Source organism: Pipistrellus kuhlii, unplaced genomic scaffold (assembly GCF_014108245.1).
Source record: "Pipistrellus kuhlii isolate mPipKuh1 unplaced genomic scaffold, mPipKuh1.p scaffold_m20_p_3, whole genome shotgun sequence".
NCBI classification, from domain to species: domain Eukaryota; kingdom Metazoa; phylum Chordata; class Mammalia; order Chiroptera; family Vespertilionidae; genus Pipistrellus; species Pipistrellus kuhlii.
In genome coordinates, this window is record NW_023425529.1 from 27,156,243 (window position 1) to 27,179,385 (window position 23,143).

Here is a 23,143-nt window from a genome sequence, read left to right on the forward strand (position 1 = left end):
TAGAATTCCCTGTTTCTACCCAGGTTCAGTTCTTCATGTTTCAATGTGAATGAAGTTGTCCAATTGGTAAATTTGTCAATATAATTATTGGTCCTGCAACCCATCATTAGATGACAGAAAAAACCTCATGTTGTGGCAAAGAATCAGTAGGTAGTCATTACATGTCCCATGAGGTTGACATTCCCCGAGCTTCCATCGATTTTATTTTATTTTATTTTATTTTGGGGGGGGGAATCTTAGAAGTATCAGTGCACAGAATAACAGGTTTGTGAAGGACCAGCACCTTGGAGATAATGACACATTTTGCCCCAATAATTTTTAGATACTTATATCTTAAAAGTTACTCAGTGGAAATTGCTTTCAAATTAAACACCACTGCCGCAGTGTTTCTGTTGTGATTGTCGGAGGGAAGTGGAGCCAGTGCAATTTGTCCATGTTTTACAAATCACCATCTGGCAGGAATATGGCAGCATGTGAAATCTTCACAGGACTCTTGTTTTTCTACTATCTGCTGGATAACTAAGGAGATCACCAGACTGCTGGGATGCCTGCCAGATGGTAAGCAGGTATGTTTATGAGTTTAAGATTCTTATTTTCTTTCAATGGTTTCACATGCTGTGGGCTCAGAGTCAGAGGAGTGAAAGGGGAAAAAAAAGAAAATGTGAGTTGATAAGTGAGTGATTGTGTATGATCATGCAAATGCCTTTGAAGTTTCTTGAAATGTGAATTTTCCAAAGTCTACAATGAATTATTTTCTGCCCAGTCATATGGTGACAGGATTTTTTTAAATGCTACTTTTTTCATTTTTGTACAAATAAACAGGTGTGAGGTTTCTTCGGTCCTGTTGAGTAGGCATGCGTTACTCAGAGGATCATAAGCATCATCAACAAACATTTGGTGAGTGTATACCCTGTGCGTGATACTTGGCTAGCCATTTCAGCAAAATAAAAGTGAGGGTCTTTTTTTATTTTCTTTTTTTATTATTTAAATAGACTTTCATGGGAAAAGAATAGCCACTTAGTAGCATCATAATAAAAACCCTAGAAGAGTCACAAGGCTGAATCGTTAGTAAGCAGTAATCATTAGAGTAGCATCTCTGAAAAGAAAAGGGCATCCTAAACAATTTTGACAGATATTTAGTAAATCACAAAGGGAATAGTATCTGGTCTATAGAGAGGTATAGTTCTTTAAAGTTGTGTTTGAATGCCTGCTCAGTAATATACCAGCAATGTGACTCAAGACAAGTTTCTAAAATTCTTCAAGCTTCAGTAAGTTCCTCTATAAAATGGTGATAACAATTGTACTTCTTATTATTGCTGTGAGATTAGAAATAAAACAAGTGCAAATAGTGAGAAACTACCAACACTAGTCCCTCCTTATCTGTGGTTTCATTTTCCACAGTTTCAGTTACCCACGGTCAACCAGAGTCCAAAAATATTAAATGGAAAAATTCAGAAATAAACAGTTCCTAAGTTTTAAATTGCATGCCATTCTGAGTAGTGTGATGACAGCTTGAGCCATCCCTCTCCATCCCACCCAGGATGTGAATCATTTCTTTGTCCTGTGCATCCATGCTGTATACCCTCCACACCCTTTTGTCACTTAGTAGCCATCTTGTTTATCACATTGATTGACAAAGTATTGCCGGGCTTGTGTTCATGTAACCCCCGCCCCCTTATTTAACTTAAAAGTGGCCCCAAAATAAAAAGTAGTGATGCTGGCAATTCAGATATGCTAGAGAGAAGCTGTAAAGTGCTTATTGTTTCAGGAGTGGGGAAATCATTTGGTCTGGCCCTGCCAAGGCATAAAAGGTGAGTTAATTAAATGTTTGACCAAATAGAGTGGTCTGATTTTTAAGTTGATAATTTTGTATGATGTAAAAAATATCCAAATGGACCTTGGAATAAAAGAGGTTCGCCATCCCTGCTTTAAGTGAAATGATGAGCACAGTACAATGAGCAATTTTGAGATGGCATGAGAGACCACATTCACATAACTTTTACTACAGTATATTGTTATGGTTGTTCTATTTTATAGTTAGTTGCTGTTGTTAGTCTCTCACTGTACCTAATTGATAAATCAAATTTTATCATAGCTTTTGATATGTAGGGTTCAGAACTGTCCACAGTTCCTGGAATCCACTGGGGATCTTGAAATGTATCCCTATGGATAAGGTGAGTCTACTGTAGTTGCTCAATTAATGAAGCTACTATTGTCATTATTGATATTATCACAGTCTAGAGAGGACTACTTCTAGGTTAAATCTCTAGATGTAAAAGTTGCTCATATAAATTATACAAATACTAAAGGCCTGACGCACGAAGATTCATGCAGAAATGGGCCTTCCTTTCATGGCTGCAGGCACAGCCTATGCTCTGGCTGGAATAGCCTTTCTGCTCCAGCCCAAAGCCACCTTTCTGCCTTCCCATGCTGCCCAGAGGCCTGGAACGGCTGGGGTGGTGCAAAACTTCCCACCCCTGAACACTCGGTTCCTGTTTACATAAATTAATCCATCATCTTTGTTGGGTTTATTTGCATACTCACTCCTGATTGGCTGGTGGGTGTTGTGAAGGTATTACTTGTGAAAGTAATAGCATGTTACTATTTTATTAGGTAGATGCACCAAATCTTATAAATTATATCCATAATATTTAAATAAGGTCTGCATACAGTTGTGTACTTACTATGTAAGTATGTACAAATATATATCATACATAATTAGATAAATTCTGCCCAATCACAGGAAACAAAAATAAATAGTTTGACTTAAATCTCTGTAAACATAATGAGTCAATACTAATAAATGTTTCACAACTTTCAAAAAAGATATTTTGGGCAAATTAGTCACCCTCTCTGTGTTCTTAGCTATAGAATAGACAGACTAAAACCTGCTTTAAGGGGCTATATGAAGATTAAGTACCAGTATTTCTACATAGCATATGGTTCAGTGCCTGACAGAGAATAAATGAGTAACTGTATGGTTCCTTCTCCTTCCCCTTTAATTAACAATTTTCCTCCACCTCTTAATTTAATGTGTTTGTGCTTATCCTTACTCCTTTCTCTCGAGAAAAAGAAAAAATAGATGTCTCTGCTTCTTTCTGGCCCTTTTAGTTATATTAACCCCATCACTCCTTCCACCAGAATCACTTTTCTTTTTAATTATATAAACTCTGTCAACTTCTATCAAAAAAATTCCTTTTCCATTCATTCTTATTCTTAGCCTAAAATATACTAAAATACCCTAACAATAACTGTCTTAAAGATGAATTACCAAATAACAGAAAAAATAGAAAGCCTAATAGGCCAATGACCATAAAAGATATTAAAAAGCTTGTTAAAGATCCATCTTTTAAAAATATCAGATACAGGTGTGTGTTTTTCTGACATAAGTGGGAGGTACTTTTATATTCATTCCAATAAAACTAAGTTGAAAATAATACTTTTTTTCACATTTAAACGGTCCCAAAACAACATTCAAATGAATAAAAGACACAGTTATTTTACAAGTAGCACAACACAACTCTGATGACAAGTAATGACCACTACAGTGTAGTGTATACACACACACTCACACACACACACATACACACACACACACACCAGTACAGACCAAATTCACTTAAAAATAAAGAAGCAAATTCTAGCAAGCAGACCTCAGGAGTAAATTAAATAATGATGTACCATAGCCATATGGCATTCATTGCAAGGATGAAAGGCTGGTTCAATGCAAAGATGCCCATTTAAGTAACTTTTTAAACATTTAAAATAGTAGACAAAAAAGCAAAAACCCACAAGCAAATTGTTGGAGGGGAGGGGAGGGAAGCACCAACCATCCCAGACTTGTTTAATATAAGTTACTAAGAGAAGAAAACTGCCTTCTAAGGGAGTGAATCTGTCACAAATAGCACTAAAACACTTAGATAACGGTAAGAGTCAAATTATCACAAACGACTCAGTTTCCCTTATTTATAACTTCCTTTTCCTTTCACCAACAATCATATTGCCTATAAGCTAGGTCCTGGTCACTACTTCTTCTTACTCATCCCCTGGGCATTTTTTCAACTCATTGCAAATGCTTCTGCTCCTATCTTTTTTATAGATCTTTTCTCAAAGGTTCCAACATCGTTTAACTTCTAGTCCAGTAGTCTGTTTTCTGGCCTCATCCCCTTTACTCTCTTTAGCATTTAAACCTGTCTGTTCACACACCCCTCAATGATTGGCCTCCCTTGGTTTTAAGAATGTCTCTTGCTTCACTCTCCTGCTCTTTGATTGGCCTTTCTCAGCCTCTTGCTGCCTCTTCTGCTTCTACCTGCTCTTCAACATGGGAAATCCCCAGAAGTCTACAGTTTATCCCTTTAAGTAGTCAGAGTTAAAAAGTAATTGGAGAACCAGGTAACAATTACTAAACTACTACTAAAACTATACTTACAACTGCATTAAACAAAAAAACTTTACACATGATTTTCAACTTTTCAGGTTCCCATCTAAGTGAAATAGATTTTTTAAAAGTGCAACTTGAACAACCTTTGCCTTTATTACCTTCCATATGTTTAATACGGCCTTGCTAGTATTAAAAACAAGTTTATAATATCTAACTGCATGAATGTCTTTTCTGCCATATCCCCTTGTCTTACATATATTCATTTACTAAATTAAACCAAAATGTCAGTTTTCTAATTTTGCAGGATCTTGATTTTGACCCTGTTACTGTCTAGTGAATTTGAAGACAGCTAATGAGGATTATGAGTATGTATCTGAATGCAAATAAGAATTCAGCAATCATTTATTAAATGCCAGTGACATGAGGAACACTGCTCTTACAGTCATTCTTTAATATGTACATTTCAACCAGATGCTGTAGAGATTGAACTAACTTCAGAATATAGAGTAGCCATTTTAAGAAAGTGCTTAAAAACTTTGGCACAGCTACACAATGGAATACTATACTGCTGAAAAAAGGAAGGAACTCCTAGCATTTGCATGAATGGAGCTGGAGAGCATTATGCTTGCTAAGTGAAACAAGTCAGTCAGAGAAATATAAATATCATATGATCTCACTCAAAAATATGGATTATAATGAATAACATAAACCAATGAACAAAACCAGATCTAGAGACAGAGAAGTATTGATCAGATGTTCAAACCTCATAGGGAAGGTAGGGGAGGATGGGATTAAAGGGGAGAGATCAACCGAATGACTTGTATGCATGCATATAAGCCTAACCAATGGACATAGACACCAGGGGGGTGAGGGAATGAGTGTGGAGTGGGGTGGGGACAATAAGGAGATAAGGACACTTGTAATATCTTAATCAATAAAAAATGGGGAAAAATAAATAAAATGAATATATATTTTTTAAAAGAATATATATTTTTTAATAATGCTGATGTTTAAACCATGTTAACTCTGAAATAATTTTATTTCCCCTAACTTGTAACTCAACAGTAAAGTTAAGGAAAAAAATAAGAAAGAAAATTGCATAGATGTCTTCAAATTCCTCATTACACAGTCATCACTCTCTCAATAAAATCTCTTCAGTAAACTAGATCATCTCTCTCCATTTTCTCATCTTCAAAGTAGTGCCAGATCATTTTCTGCTGCTACGGTCTCCTCCTCTCCTTCTATAAAACTTGGAAACTGCTTTTCTCCATTATTTCTAAATAAAACTTCTTTCAATCCTTTAGCTCTTTTCTTTTCTTGATATTTGTATCCCTAATGTTAAATCTTTCAGATAATTTAGGAAGTCAATACTACTGTGCTCTCTCTTATTCGATACACATGACTCCCTTAAAGAAAATATACAATAAAAACTCAAACCCAGACAATGTGAAAGAGGGCATTATTCACTTTACAAAGGTATCCTTAGCTTTTCAAAAAATTGCCTACGAAATCCCTCTGAATAGTGATGTTCTGCAGTGCACAAAAAGTACAAGTCAATTAAATAACATGCATTTATACTCAACTTTTCCACAATTGTATCAGTTTTGCAAAGTGGGGTGCAACTTATTCTCATTGAGTGTCACCCCTCATGATGCAGAGAATTGAAAGTGAGGCACAGCTGGATGAGAGATCGTGGGTTCTACAGTGAAGGCAGTTATTCACCGAGAGCAGTGAATTTCAAACTCTTACTTAAAGCCATTAAAATAATTCTCCACTAGAAATCTTACAAGGACACAATTTGCAAAAGAAATAAAAGTAGCAGGGTTATGTGTGTCCTTCACCCTTCCCCCCGGGGTTACCTACAAAAGCTTACAGCCTTCCTCAGAGTACAGACTAGAAACAACTATCCTAGATGGTTTTCTACTTATTGCTAAAGGTCACAATCTTCCTACAGAGTCCTGACAAACCCCACTGGGAGTTTCTTGGGCATTACCCAGGACATGCCTTTGCTTTGTTTAAAATGGTACTCAGGACATGGGTCACTCAGAAAATGGTCAATGGTGGTAAAGATAATAATTTTTAAAATAATGAATAGATAAATCTCCTTGACACAGCAATGGTTTCCTTTTCCTGTGCCAGTTGTTCTGTCTGTGCCAACTCTAACACACACCCCTTCCAGGAATGGCATTCAGCCATCCTGGCAACCAAAATTAGAGCAAAGAAAATATGAAATTTCTCTTCAAAACATAAGTGGAAAGATGGATGCAAAGCCAAGCGAAAAGTACCCAGATTCAACATGCACATTGTTAAATGTCACGTCATACTAAGACACTTTATGAACATTGAGTGAACATGGACGTGTATAAATTGTCAAAATGAGAGCAGGTACAACCAATTACAGAGGATCAGCAAAGTAGAGACAGTCTAGAAGAATATACACGTTACCAGTTACAATTGTTATTTTCGGGGAGTGAGAGGAGTGGAAACTGGGCAGTGGAGAGAGGGAATGGGAGAAATATTTTTCATTGTACACACTTTAATACAATACTTTTACATTCTGAACCATGTGATTATATTTGAGAAAACCATTTAATAATTTGAAATTTTCACAAAAATGAGGATAAGGTTATTCCAATAGACCACACCTGTCAGCATACGCAGGAACTGATTTGGTTTGGGGGTAAAATCAACTATGGAAGAATTTTTCATGCTAAGAATCTATATTTAGGCTAGTAAGCCCATTAGTTAGGTATACTGCTTTTAGCCTTCAGAGATCTCCTTCAAGAAAGAGGCACCTATTGATTGAAGAAATCCAAGGATTTATGTCCTGATTCTCACTAGGAGAGAAAATGTGGCAAAGGTTCTCAGCAGCTTAGCTAACTGATAGGGGCCCCAAGTTACAGATCAACAGCCCATGGGATTTGGAAAAGCAACATCAATGAATGTCTTGCCTCAGATTAAAAATCAGAGAGGGGATGTCACAGCTCTCTTTTTGTAACAGAAAAGTTGCAAAGACCAAAGCTAAACCCTCATATTATCCCCCTGAATGTAATATGCCCTCTTTTAAAATATATCCTATATAATAAATATGTAATATGCAAATTGACCCTCACACCATCGTACAAGATGGCCACCCCCATGTGGTCAAAGATGGCTATTACAAGATGGCCTAAAAGGGAGGGTAGTTGTGGACAATCAGGCCAGAAGAGGAGAGCAGCTAGGTAGAAACACGTCTACAGGTGAGGGCAGTTAGGGGCACCCAGGCCAGGAGAGGAGGGAAGTTGGAGGCAACCGGGCCAGCAGGGGAGAGTAGTTGGGAGTCTACCAGGCTGGCAGGGGAGAACAGTTAGGGGTGACCAGGTTGGCAGAGGAGGGCAGTTAGGGGTGACCAGGCTGGCAAGGGAGGGCAATTGAGAGTGATCAAGTCAGCAGGGGAGGCCAATTGAGGGCAATTGGGCTGGCAAGGGAATGGTTAGGGGGTGATCAGGCTGGCAGGCAGGCAAGCAGTTGGGAGCCAGCAGTCCCAGATTGTGAGAAGGATGTCTGATTGCTGGTTAAGGCCCACAGTTGGACATCCCCTGAGGAGTCCCAGACTGGAGAGGGTGCAGGCTGGGAGGGACCCCCCACCCCCCAGTGTACACATTTTGTGCACAGGGCCTCTAGAGTGAGTGTGTGTGTATGTGTGTATACTCATTATATATATATATATATATATATATATATATATATATATATATATATATATACACACACACAGACACACACACACACACACACACACACACACACCACACACACATACATACACATTATTAATTTCAGAGAGAAAGAGAGGGGGTGAGAGAGATAGAAACATCAATGATGAGAGAGAATCATTGATTGGCTGCCTCCTGCATGCCCCCTATTGGGGACCAAGCTTGCAACCTGGGCATATGCCCTGACTAGGAATTGAACTGTGACCTCCTGGTTCATAGGTGGATGCTCAACCACTGAGCCACACCAGCACTTTTTTTCAATGCATAGTGTTTCCTATCTGCAAACCAGGGACAGGATGTTTGTTGACTGACAGATCTTTCTCTGAGCACTTAATCACCGAAAGGATTCCTTCAAAGAGAATCATTAAAACCTGATAAAAATGGAAATATAATAGTAAGGTTTTTCTCAAAATAGACTCTTTAGCCAGATTTTAATATCCTAAAACATCTTGTCCAACCATTAGATACAAAGAACAACGTTAGTGAGGAAACATGTAGGAAAGACAATGACACCTCGGAGGCACATGGTTTAAACTGGGTGAAAAGGCAATGTCTTACTGGCATATGCCACATTCCTGTGAGCTGATGGAAGGCAGCTTACTCTCCCCAGAGTCTGCATTACTATCTAGTTAACTAAGCAGGTCAGACTTATCATGGGGTCAAGTGCCCACAGCACTATGATTTTGGAGGAAGGGATGGCATTGGAAGTTCTAGATCTTTAATCAGCTCTGGGGTCATACTGCAACTTTCTTGAACATTCGTATGCCCTTCCTTCCTGAACATAGGAGAGTCACACATTGAATGGAAGTATTAGTGTATGAAACCATTTGTCATTTCAAAGCCACACTGATTAGGTGCCTAATCACATATACTGTGGAAAAAAGAGCTTTATAATGGTCAGAGAAGATACACTTATCACCACATCTGATGAGCACACAAAGATAGACAGACACACTGATATGAATCCACGAACTTGCACACACACAATGCAACAGAGATGATTTACCTTTTGAAAGAAAATGCTAATGGGCACTTTGTTCATTCTACAATGCACTTGTGGTTAGATAGGCTTAAAGCTTTATTTATAAGAAAAAGTAATCAAAAGAGAGGTAAGCTTGACTTTGCATCTACTATCAAAAATATTAGAAAAGAATAAGAGAGAAAAGGCCAGACTATAGTGATATCAGGATACTTGCAAGACAAAGAAAGTTAAGGGAGAAAGACACAATTTATCATTTAAAGAGATGATTAATAAAATATTACAATCAAGGTAAATGTGAAAATAAAAGTATTAAGAGAAAGGAAGAACAAAATAATTTTAAGGGCAATTATATTGTGAATAAACATAACTAAGTCATCAGACACAATTCTTTGGATTTAATTAACTATGGAAATAATCAGGGATTTCTACCTTTCATCCTCTTTATCTACTAACAAGTTATTATTCATTTATTATGTTCACTTACATATATTTTTTTAAAAATCTATTTTCAAGTATAATTTATTGCCTGACTTATAAACTCTGAAAACTGTGTTTTCAATTTCACTGCAAATGCAAACTGAGTTATATATATATATATATATATATATATATATATATATATATATATTTGTGCTATTAGTAAGTCATAATTTAAAGCAACAAAAATATACAGCATTCAAATGACTGTTAAACTTTCATAAGTCGTTTTATCTTCAACAAATGCTTAGCTAGCAAAATGAACTTTTTTCTTATTACCACTCCACAACAGAAAAATATATTATCATGTGCAGCTTGGATACGGCATTATTTTCTAATTTTGTGTTTTCCATATTTTCAGATAAAAGCATGAAAATATTTCATTTGTGAGTACAGGTATTAATAAAAAAAAATGGCATGCCAGTTGCCTTGGCCTGGTGGCTAGTTGGTTGGAGTGTCATACTTACACCAAAAAGGTTGCAGGCTCAATTTCCTATCAGGGCTCATACTTAGGTTTTCAGGTTCTATCTGAGGTCAGGGTGTCTCAGGAGGCAACCAATCCACATTTATCTCACATCAATGTCTCTCTCTCTCTCTCTCTCTCTCTCTCTCTCTCTCTCTCTCTCTCTCTCTCCCTCCCTCCCTTTTTCTCTCTCTCCCTCTTCTCTCTTTCTGTTTTTGTTCCTCTCTTTCACTCCATCTCTCAATAAACACAAATAACTAAAAGATGATGCCCACTAGAATGACATAATGTAGCCAACAACAGGGAATAAGTCTACTGGTATTAAACCTAAAAATTAAAATTTTTGTAGAGAGAAAAACACACCAAATAAGCCTTGTGTTTTGTTTTGTTTTATTTTGTGTGTGTGTGTTTTTTTTTTCTTCCATATTCTAAAATGTGCCATTCTTTCAAGTAAATCCTCTGAGCAGAATTTGTACTTTATGCCTGCCATCGCTTTGCAGCTCAGTAAAGCAAGGTAAAATAGCTTAGCATAGCTTTTATCTGCAAGGATTCCCTGAGGCAGTTTCTGTAAAAGGGTTAATGACAGATGTTTCCATTAAATCTGACCTGCCTCTTAATTTTGCCACTGCCTGATGATATCCTGGCTTTGTGCTTATTTGCATGGGCAAATGGAGTCACTCCATAACCAGTAACACACCACCCTCATCGAAACAAAGGTCAATTCATTTTAAACCGATGTGCACAATATTTTTTTGTAGTTGCAGTTAAAACAAAACAAAAACCTTTCATACAATGCTGCTATTTACAAAGAATTAAAAGCTCTGTTTTCTAAATCCCTGGACACAATGTACAACTGTAGGCAGAGGCAAGTACTACCAATAGAAATCAATACATCTCAGCAGAGGTAACCAACTAGAAAAATCACTTCTGTCTCTAAGACGTTCCTTTTATTTTTGTACTAAATATAACAAGGACACAGTACATTTTCTTCGCTGAGGAATTAGCTCAAAACTCCAAGATGCTTGCAGCATTTTCTTGTTTATTGAGTGTTATTACATTTGAGAAGAAAAGAAAAAGCTGTAAATACAGAGGGAATAGGTATTATCTTAGGTTGGTTTAAATATTTGGGTATTTTAGCTTTCAGGCAACCAGTCCAAATGCTACAATTTAGAAAGTGGCCAAACTGTTTTATCACATGAAAAGAGTAAGTGACTTTGAATACTGACCAGGTTGCTGTAATAAGCCCTTAAAAATAGATAAAGTCAGGTTAAATAGTTTAGTGTAAGGCTCTTTTCAAGCCTCTTACTCTGGTGGGAGGATCAAATTAGGTAAAGAGTAATGCTAGGGGGCCTTCTGTGATTCTTGTGCAGAGGTACCTCAAATATGTGCTTCATTTTGAGTAGTCTATAGCCAAGACTCGAGACTCACTGCATTAATCTAACCACGCTTTTTTATTTTATTGTAACATTTAAGGAGTTTAAAATTAGCACTTGCTAGAGATGTTCTCTCTATATAATTATATACAGTGTTTTATACATAGTTGTTTATACATACCCTATATGCATATCATATTGCATCTTTATCATTATAGTCTAATCTCTAAGACATTTAAATATTGAAATTCTGGCATTAAATTTCACCTTACTCGGAAAACAGCTCTCCCGTGTTTCACTGATAGTAAATCCATATTCAGAAACACTCCCATTATACCAAAATCTCTAAATGTGTGCGAAGGAAATAGCTAAATTAGTAAAGCGATACTTGCTAAACAGGTAATTTTCTTCATCACAGGTAAACAAAGCCCACAGCTGGCACATGGGCAATGCAAACCATGGAGACAGTTTTAAGAACCTACTTGTTTAGTCCAAAAGTTTGTTTGTTTTTAATGCATTTGCTAAAAAAAATCATGTTCCCACTATGCTGCCTTTACTTTATCTGAAAATGACATAGATAAGAAAGGAAAGATGGATTACCTTGAGGAAGGAATCTTCCCTGCTGGCCAGTGTGTCTGTGGCAGGGAGGGTCATAGCCTCCTTTCCCACCAAATGCCCATATCTGATGCCCAGTGCTAGCCTCAAATCTGTATTCACTTAAGAAGTTCAGAAAAAGGAAATCCTATCTTTTTCTGAAATCATCCCTATGGATGGTCTTTCAAGATACAACTTATAATTAAAACACAAATGAAATCAACCAATACTAGCAGAGTACATCATTTTTACAAGATTCTAAGTAGTATGAAGGAGATGGTCTTAAAATAATGTGGTTTCCTCTCTGTACAAATGTTCCTTTTCATTAACCAATGATAAAAGCGTTAAACAGTCATATCAGACTCTAAAAATAATATTTAAAATGTAAAAAAATAAGATAAATGTAAACTATTAAATTAAATAAATGAAATTGCCATGCTGGGCAACGGAAGAAATTGGAGATTTAAATCAGTTGACTGTTTGAGTTTACAAATTCAACTTGCACTTGTGGTTAAATCAGCAGATAAAAGTGAAGTCAGAACAACTGGTGTTTTCAGTAATAGTTTTGTAGTTAATCAAAAAACAAAATAAGACACTATAAAAAAGTCAGAATTTATTGAGCACTTATGTGTCAAGACTACAAAAATCAGTCTATCCATTTATATCACTTTAATCTTCACAATTACCCTATGAAGTAGATACAACTATTACTCCCATTTTAAAAAAATATATTTTATTGATTTTTTTACAGAGAGAAAGAGAGAGAGGGATAGAGAGTTAGAAACATCGATGAGAGAGAGTCATCAATCAGCTGCCTCTTGCACACCCCCTACTGCAGATGTGCTCGCAACCAAGGTACATGCCCTTGACCGGAATTGAACCTGGGACCTTTCAGTCCGCAGGCAGATGCTCTATCCACTGAGCCAAACCAGTCTTGGTTATTACTCCCATTTTATGTAAAATAAAATCGAGGCTTGAAAAGATTACATGTCTCCTCAAGGCCACAGGATTAGTCTAAATGAAATCATACCTCTACACATTCTGAAGCTAGTCTTTATACTCTCAACCTTGCTTGATACCTCTTTAGTGAAAACATGGGCTTAGGAATCAAACAGATGGGGTTATATTCCACATTCTCCAATATGTTTATTGTGTGAGTTGAGGCAAAGTTCTTACGTTTGTGAACTAGAAAAAAACAATACTGCAGCTTTATCATGGAGACTAATTTTTTTTCACCTGTCTAGTATCTTTTCTTAAAATTAATAATAATAATAAAGGATAGCCCAGCTGGCATGGCTTAGTGATTGAGCATAGACCTATGAACCAGGAAGTCACTATTTGATTCTCCTTCAGGGCACATGCCTGGGTAGGGAGTGTGCAAGAGGCAGCCTATCAATTATTCTCTCTCATCATTGATGTTTCAATATCTCTCTCCCTCTTCCTTCTTCTTTGAAATCAATAAAAATATTTTTTTAAAAAAAACAAAACAAACAAAAAACAACCACCATCTTTTTTTCTGTTGGAAACAATTGGTCTCACATTCTCAAATAAGAGATAAGCATATGACCATGCCCTACCCAAAAATGTACTTCATCCCCTCAGCTAAACTTGGACTTATGATAGAGCTATGAAGAAAGAAGCTCTAACTTTTTTTAGTTAAGGATAAAGGACTGCATCTGCTTGAGCAGAAGCCATATGCACAAAGGCAGACTTAAGATGAAGCCAAAGCTGAGAAAGGCAAAGAAAAATGAGAGCTGGAGATAGTGAATGAGCCTGGGTTGGCCATGCCAGAAGCTAGGCAGCTCTTTATATTTTCACTTATTTGAAACAACAACAACTCCTCCCCTTTTACATTCAAGACTGATTGAATTGGGTTTCCATCATTTATGGCCAAAATAGCCCCAGCTAATCAATCACCTAACAGAGACAATGCATGCAAAAAACTCAAGATACCTGGAAAGTAGTAAGTCCTCAGTGAACGCTGGCAGTTTCTCTTATGATTTTAGTTCTTACAGTTGACAGGTTTTCATACCAAAATTGGAGCTCTTAGATCAGGATTGAAGAAAGAAGAAATGATCATGGCTCAGTTTTCCTGTATCAGGAATAAACAAAGAACAAAGGGACATGCTTTAAAAAGTCTCAGTATTAAGTATCAGGGAACACCAAAAGTTCGTTTCTCTTGCCTTTCAGACAATGTTATCCTTCCCAATTGGCCTCAATGTGTCTGCTAAGGGACCAGAACCAACCACTGCCATGTGTCCACTTTGTAGACATAATGTTCCGTCACATACCTAACCGATTTTCCAGATACAAATAGCATTTTATAGAAACCAAGTCCCCACTTTATTGTGCTACTACTGCAGTGTCAACACTAACTTTTTTACCAAGCTCAAAACCTAGGACCTTGTAAAAAACTAAGAAATCTGGTTCTGAGAACTTTCTTCTATATCACCAAAAGTCCAAGGTCAGTAATTAGAGTATAGTAATAACGGAATCACTTAAGGTTTATATGGTTGCCTTATACCCGTTGCATCGATATGACAGAAAAGCAACTTTCCCTCTTCTGCTCCCTCCCTTGAACAGGCCTTATAATGTAAGAAGCAAGAATGGTTCCAGAGGAACTGTTGTGAACCTCTGCGTCAATCACATGAGCATTAAAACATGGCTCGCTAGTCATTACTATATAAAGTATTCTCTTGCTCTGTGGAAAATGGTTTCAAATAATTGTTGTGTTCGAACGGGAGTTTTGTTCTTTTTTTAAATAGCAATTTGAGAGAGAGAGAAAAAATAGAAAAGAAGATATATTCGAGAAACAAACAAATATTGAAATAGTTGAATCAACTAATTGCCATCAAGTGGCATCACCATCTATAACAATAAAAGTGTAATATGCTAATTAGACCAGACAGCCGAAAGACTTTTCAGACATCCTTCCAGATGTCCTTCCTGACGAGCTTCCAGCCTAAGCTGGGGCTACAAGGGCCGAGGCAATCCGCCATGGTTGTGAAGGCTGACCCCCTTGCACGAATTTTGTGCATCGGACCTCTAGTATTTGTATAGAAGTCACACATAGTATATTGTTAGACCTAAGAGGCAGGCTCACCACCTGACAGTATAGTTGGAAAACTGAGGTACAGGAGTTGCAAGAAAGGGATAAGAATCTGCCCCGATGGAAGCATGCAAATAAAATTCTCTTCTGGATTTAAAAACATGATTATTTCTTCCAGATCTCTCCACTGAATAGCTAAACACTGAGTAGAATCAAGTCTGCAAAAATTTTCACCTTTAGTTCTGGCTTCTCTCTCTAGATTCATCAACATTGGTTTTTAACATTGTGTGTGTGTGTGTGTGTGTGTGTGTGTGTGTGTGTGTGTTAGAGAATATGTGATATAAGATTAATGCATATATTTGCCAGAAAAGAAACCACTGGGCTATGACAGAAGCTGATGATGGAATATATGACAGTGCCTTAAATTCAAGCCAACAAAGACTCAGACCATTATTATAGACCAAAGCTCTTCAAGTATGGTTTCTCTGGTGGAAAAAGTAGTAGGCAGTAGAAGGGTGGGGCCTTCTGACAACTTTTGAAAAAAAAACATGGCCCTAAAGAGGACGAGCTTGCCAGTGGGCCACCCACGGAAAATTCTACTGCTTAAATGAAGCATCACACTGAGTTATAAGAAAAATCAATGAACAAAATATCCAGTCAAGCAATTCTTTCACACAAGTCTGGAGCCTCAGAAACTAAACAGAGAATGATGAGAGGAGATGATGCCAATCTTTCGTGGAGTGGCTCTAGGCAAGTGACTGGTGTCTCACATTCTTCAAGTATAGACTGCTGTTACCACTCTATTACTGATAATACAAAAAAACACCCTAATTACAACTCCTGGGAACAATACTGTGAGAATAAATGTGTGGCCAGTGATTTAAGAATGAGAGAAGAAAGGTACCATGATTTACTATTACAAAGTGCTTTATCAACCAGCATATTACATAATGTGTTATAATGTACCATGTGCCCACGGAAACATGAAATCATTCATAGTTCTTAAGTACTGCCAGATGCGTAGCTATAACAAATTTCAACCCTTTCTGCGAATTCACCCACACACTCACTTCTCCAACCAATATTTCCACTGGTAACTGTCAGAGTTGAGAAATCATAGAACAGACCCTTATTCACATCTCTGTGGTAATTACATATCATTTGCTTCATATTTGGGTAGAGAACATGTCTTATTCATAATTTTATAAATAGGGGACTTGCCCTGTTCTAGTATGTAATTGGTGCTCAGTAAATGTTTATTGAGTGAATGAGTGAATGAATGAGCGAATGAACACACAGATAACAGTTACAAATAGCAAATCAAAGAGTGAACCTTAGTGATGGCACTACCTAGCCCAAGAGAAGTCTTTAGTGATAGAAACATAGAATGGAGGTGGTCAAACACTGGCTCCTTCCCAGGAAGTCTATACGTTATTTCTGAAGATTAGCTCATTTGTCACTTGTCATAACTTTCTGAAATGAACAAGTAATCCTATTACAAAAGATCTTTGCCAATCTCAGTGGAGGCATCTGGCTTTATTTAAGAATGCTGAATGTTTCACTTTCTAATGGCAGGGAATACAGTATATTACAACTTTTATAAAGATTGAAAAATCTCTGAATATTATAATACATCTGTGGTAGGTGAAGAAATACTTTAAAATTTGAACTAGTATTCCATAAGGCACACAATTGCAATAAAATGGGGGGGAAATCTGATCTTGGAATCAGAGAATCTAGCTCTGCTACATATTTGCTCTATGATTTTGACCTACTTAACCAATTTTCTCTGAGCCTGTTTTAATCTGTAGTGACAACTTTGTGTAATAAAAACATTCATACATCTAGGGTCAATGAGGTAATTTAATAAGACTTGTATGCAAAAGTAGCATATAAGTGGAAAATACCACATTATAGCGTTATACAATGGCAGAGAAGTCTGTGATGTAGATAAACTGGGAGATCCTTTGGTTCAGGGTTCATGAATTATTTAACTTAGTAGTTCATGTCACTAGTACATGGCCTTAAAAACAATCAAATGAACCACCAATGTCAGTGGGGAATTGGACGCACCAACCAGGTATCAGCATTCAATTTTCAGAGTGGCCATTCCAAAGTCCCTTCTGATAAACTGTCCAATATGATGTTCTTCAAGGTGTGGTCCTCTGGCAACCAGCATGAGATTTGGCTTGTTTGCTTATAAAAATGCAGGCTCCCAAAACTCATCCAAGGAGACCATAATGCATTATATCAAGCACCCAAGATAACTATTATGTACACTACTATAGTAAGTTTTAAATTTACTTTTGAACATCCAGTAGCTATGGAACAAGATCAATTCCATCAGTGAGGGTATGTGCTTCTAATTTACATATTTTATAAATTCATCTATGTATATGAATACAAACTGCTTTCAAATACATCAAATAGAACATTGAAAAACAAGGAAAATGGTTTAAAAACTTTATAATAATCCAGAAATGTAAGATAATACAATTTTAAAGTTGCATCCATGATAAATTTAAATATGTTTGGTTTTTCTTAAAACATTTATGTGGTTATTATCTACATCTCCACATGAGACTGTACTTTATATGGTTCTGAAACCTCACTTTGTTCCCTGCTGTGTCCTGGCCCTAAAAAGGGCCTGGCACATAGTAAATATTCAGTAAGTATTTATTGAATTAAACAATGGATAGATAGTGAACTTGCATGTCTCAGAAAAGTTGTTGGCTTAAAATATGCATGTTTCTACATAAGGATGTGTTCATTTGACAGAGTTTATAGCCCAGGATCTCCTGATCATAATATGGGGTCACAAGGTACAAAAATAGGCTATCAGTTAAGAGATTTCATATATATTCTTCTAAAATACTAACTTTTAAGCTGAGGTTGGAAATGCAAATTGGAAGGTAATCATCCTCAATTTATAGATGCTTTTACTCCAAAATTAAACCCAGTTGTGTAGAAATGCCTCCTGATGAATAATGACACTTTGCAAAGGGACAGACGGGTACAATAGTTTTGAGATAGGAGTATAAGTAATGGCCAGATTCTCCTAAAGTTATGAGAGGAATGACCATGGACTGGCAGAGATATTAACTTTAAGATCCAAATCTTAACTAGCTGATGTCCCTTCGACTCCAGGTCTGGCTGATAAGTCTGTGCCCTCCAACCCCTCAAAGTTGAAGAGAGGTTACAAGTTTCAGACATCAGGAACAGTGATAAGAAGAAGGTGAGACAATCATATACAAGTCACTTAGCAGTGATGTTCTTGCTAATCAAAGAACATAAGTACAGTTTCCACAGGGATGACACTTGGTTTTAGTCACACCTAGGAATCCATGGAGACAGGTTTGAGCATATTCTATCTAATAAAAGAGTAATATGCAAATTGACCATTCCTCTGCCACAACCACAAGCCATGCCCACCAGCCAATCAGGAGCAAGTATGAAAATTAACCCAACCAAAATGGCTGTGGCCATGGAGTGAGCAGGAGGTTTGGGTTTCCCTAGCAATGGAGGAAGCCAAGCTTTCCACAAACCTTTGCCAGCCCTGGACTCCACTCAAGGCTACAAAGTTTCGATTATAGAAGATAAATAAATCCCAACAAAAATGACTGTACCAGGAGGCTTGGCTCTGCTCAAGGCTACAAAGTTTCAATTATAGAAGTTAAATAAATTCCAGATACCTGGGCCTCCACTTGGGTTGCCAGGGGGCGTGGCCGGCCTGCAAACCACCACAGGCCCCTTACCCAGGCTGCCCCACACCCCAAGGGAATCCCCACCCTGATCTGGGACACACACTTCAGGGCAAACCAGCTGGCCCCTGCCAGGCCTCTATTCTATCTAATAAAAGAGTAATATGCAAATAGACCATCACTCCAACAAGATGGCTGCCCCATGTGGTCAAATATGGCTGTCCCCAGGTGCATACAAAATGGCCACCACAAGATAGCCAGCAGGAGAGGGTAGTTAGCAGTGACCAGGATGGCAAAGGAGGGAAGTTGGGGGAAATCAGGCCTGCAGGGAAGGGCAGCTGGGGTGGGGAGGACCCAGGCCTGCAGGGTAGAGCAGTTGGGGGGGGACCAGGCCTGAGGGGAGGGCAGTTAGGGGTGACCAGATCTGCAGGGGAGGGCAGTTAGGGGCTAAAGGCTGGCAGGGGAGCAGTTAGGCATCAATCAGGCTGGCAGGGGAGTGGTTATGGGGTGATCAGGTTGGCAGGCAGAAGCAGTTAGGGGCAATCAGGAAGGCAGGCAGGGGAGCAGTTGGGAGTCAGCAGTCCTGGATTGTGAGAGGCAGGTACAACTGCCTTCAAGGGGTCACAGATTAGAGAGGGTGCAGGCTGGACTGAGGGACTCCGCTCCCTCCCATGCACAAATTTCATGCACCAGGCCTCTAGTATAAGCTATTAAGGTAAACGTAGGGTATAGGACCTCCAAAATAAAGAACCCTTAGATGGGTCCAATTTGCCCTAACTGGTTTGGCTCAGTGGACAGAGCATCGGCCTGCGGACTCAAGAGTCCCAGGTTCAATTCTGATCAAGGGCATGTACCTTGGTTGAGGGCACATACCCAGTAGGGAGTGTGCAGGAGGCAGCTGATGGATGTTTCTCTCTCATTGGTATTTCTAACTCTCTATCCCTCTCCCTTTCTCTCTGTAAAAAAAAATAATAATAAAAATTTATATATATATATATATATATATATATATATATATATATATATATATAATTTTTTTAATGGATTCAATGCTAAAGTTCATGATTTTTTGTTGCCAAGTTCCCACAACCACAATGACCACTGTCAACCTTCCCATCTCTTCACCTCTTCACTTCATGGTCTCCATGAAAAATCAGTCCTTACTTTATCTGGCTCTGCTTTTCAAATAATACAAAGGCTCAGCACCCATCATCAGAAAACCACCTCAATACTGAATTAATTCAGAGTAGGTGAGTCAACTTTCCTATAAAGGAGTTTTGTTCTTGGAAAGAGACCAGGCTTATTGATCCATGTATTTATTCCTTTCTTCTTTCATTCAAAAAATATTATAATGCTTCTAGACACTTACAATCTAATGATAGTGGGATATGAATAATTGGTCGTTAAATACATAATTACAGAAGGGGTAAATGTACTGGGATTAAAATAGTTGCAATTCTGCAATCACATCAATTTGCCAAAAAGATATAAACCTTTGTCCTGATTATCAGTTGACATGAAAGGCTGATAAAGGCACAAAGGTCTTAACATTTGCTGTTACTGTTAAAAGAGCAAATGTCAAAAAACAAAAAGCACAATCTGATGCATGTAGTTATTTCCAAGATTTAATAAAATCCTGAAGTATAAATGAATCGATTATAGGAAAGAAAATGTTCTAAAATAGCTTGATTAAGACACAGTGAAAAAGAGGAACTAGCTGCCCATAATGGGTGCTCAAGTGTTTGTTGAATGAATCCTTGGGAAAATCCTTTGTAGAAGTATTAGATATAAATACAAAAACAAAAACGAAACAAAACAAAACAAAAAAACAGAGAGAATGAACACAAAGTGTGAAAACTAGAATTGATGTTGTTTATACGTAAACAGAATAAGCAGCATGTTCCAGAGTATAACTATAGAGAGATATTTTCCAGTGTTTATAAAAAGAGCAGAGTAGAAAATTAAAGCATGTTACATTTCTGCAGAAATTAGTTAATACATTACTGAAATAAAGTCACCTCTGGTAGAAAAGGCACCAGTGGTTAAAAGTTCACAGTCACCCTTAAAAAATGTTTTAAGAGAACAACAAGGAAAACCTTACGCTTATTTGTAACTAAGCAATGGGGGAAAAGGTGAAGAGAAAGTAGTTATCCAAAATGGCACACAGTTGAACCACAACATGATGAACACAGGTGGTCAGATATTCCATTTAACCTTTCACCTAAAAGTTGCCATCTTCCTGAAAGAACTAATTCTCCCACTGGCTTCATTCTGCTTTAGAAGGAAGAGTCACTTTCTGAGTCATAACATCACCCTAGTTTTCCTTTTGGGCTTTCGTTCCAAGCCTACCAAAACCCAACCCATTTTAATTTGTCTAAAGGTGGCCTGGCCAGCACCAGAATTTAATGCTTCCATAAATGAACTTTGATTGACATGAGAGATGACTCACACACACACACACATACACACACACACACACACACACATACACACAACTTGTATTGCTGCCATTTGGTCAGTTTGGGGTTTGTTTTCAAAATGAATGCCAGTTGAGTCTGAGCAGAAGCCAGGGTGTGTTTTTATTTTATGTCTGAAATAAAAATAAAGAGCTGGGTATGAATAATCAGAGTGGCAGGCGCCTCCCTGGATACTTCTAAACCTTCCAAAAGCAGTCCTGAGGCTCAGCAAAATGTAATATAGTCAAAACAAGCACAAGCAGCATTAATACCAAGGGGTTTGTCCCAGAAAAATAAAATAATTGCAATACAGGTTTCTTTGCAGTCCCAAATTCTAGTGTCTTTCAATATTATATTAAGTTTGTTTATATATATATATATATATATATATATATTTGAGGGTGGCAGTCCTAGAAAGAGTATTTCTAGAAGGTAGAAGGATATTAAGTAAAAGGTAGATATTATTTAGTATAACTCCTAAAACAAGCAGAGATTCTTCCAATTAGCTCTATATACTTTATCCTCCCTATTAAACATAGAAGGCATACGGTGAACTCCTTGTTAGTCTGAGAACAATCATCAGTTTTATAGATTATACATATTTTTCACTTCTCTCTCTACAGTTTGCATTTTCTTTGGATAATGCACAATGCTTATACAATCAGGAAAGAGAAAGGACAAGGGAGGGGAAGAGTAGGGGGAGGGGGAGAAAAGAGGAGGAAAGGAAGGGGAGGGGATGGGAGAGGAGGTAAGGGGGGAGGGGAGAGGAAGAGGCATTTAAAAAGCAATATGAAACTAAAAGAGAAACTAAATCAGCAATGGATCAATTCTTAAAGAAATATACGTGTAATGTTAATAAGAAAAGGGAAATTGGCAGATTAAATGGGTCTTCCATAAAAAATGTATGGATTTTAGTCAATATTGCATCTCAGGAAAAGAATTATACATGAGAGGCAAGTATGCAACAGGATAATGGGAAATTTTGATGATATTGTTCCAAGAATATGGAACATAAAATCAAAAGAAATCTGAAATCTTACCTTCTATTGTGGAATAAAGAGCAATGTAAAGTTTTTTTGTTTGTTTTTGGAGGGGAACCTACTCCTAGGTCCTGAAGTCTTTGGAAGTAATTATCCTTAGTGTACTTCATGATGATAAATAAAATGATATTCCAGGAAACTTGTGATGGAGAAGAATCTTCCCCAGCACGTGATCTCAGTCAAATCAAATGGCAGAATGGAGCTTATTTCCCTTCAAGGTCTGTCACTGCTGATTTTCTCATGCCCTTAGCCAAATTCTTATAATATCTTTATTTCAAGAAAGGCCAGAGCCTCTTTATGTACATTAGCACATTATCCCCAGTTTGTTTCTGAGATAGATAGGTATTGCGATCACCAGCATAAACACTGGGCTAAAAAATACAGATAGGTTGGCTCCTTGGGCCCTGGGAGTGCCCTGAACCCCTCTAATGAGGTGTACCCCTCCTCCTCTCATCCTGAAGCCTCAAAAACAGGAACCGATTTTAATAAAGCCCCAAGCAGTGAGCACAGTCCTAGAAACTTAGCAGGAATTTAAATTAATAAATAAATGAAAGTGGAGAATTGAGCTCAGCAATTCAGAAAGATCTCTGGAAGCTGGCTGCTTCTGACATCAGAAAACCATGCTTAGTGTTGTCATATGGCACTCCAGACCTAGGAACTTCAAAAACAAAACAAAACAAAACAAAAAAAAGGGGGTGGGGGACGCGAGTCTTAATCCTGGGGAAGGAACCAAGTATAGAGATTTTTGTTAGCACTCTAAGTGACCATGATTTGTAAAGTATTTTCAATTTTATTGTTGTTGTTTTTTAATCCTCACCCAAGGATATTGCTTCCATTGATTGTATTTAGAGAAAGAAGAAGGGAAGGGGTAG

The 23,143-nt window shown here is 37.5% G+C and overlaps 1 protein-coding gene across 2 annotated transcripts in view; it reads right to left on the minus strand.

Moving 5' to 3' along the window:
• Positions 1-23,143, minus strand: part of SOX5 (SRY-box transcription factor 5) — a 941,098-nt gene that overhangs the window by 466,279 nt on the left and 451,676 nt on the right. For both annotated transcript variants that reach the window (XM_045587843.1, XM_036455682.2), the window contains exon 6: positions 13,979-14,117. The gene's annotated coding sequence lies outside the window, so the exon portion shown is untranslated. The remainder of the gene's footprint in view (positions 1-13,978; positions 14,118-23,143) is intronic.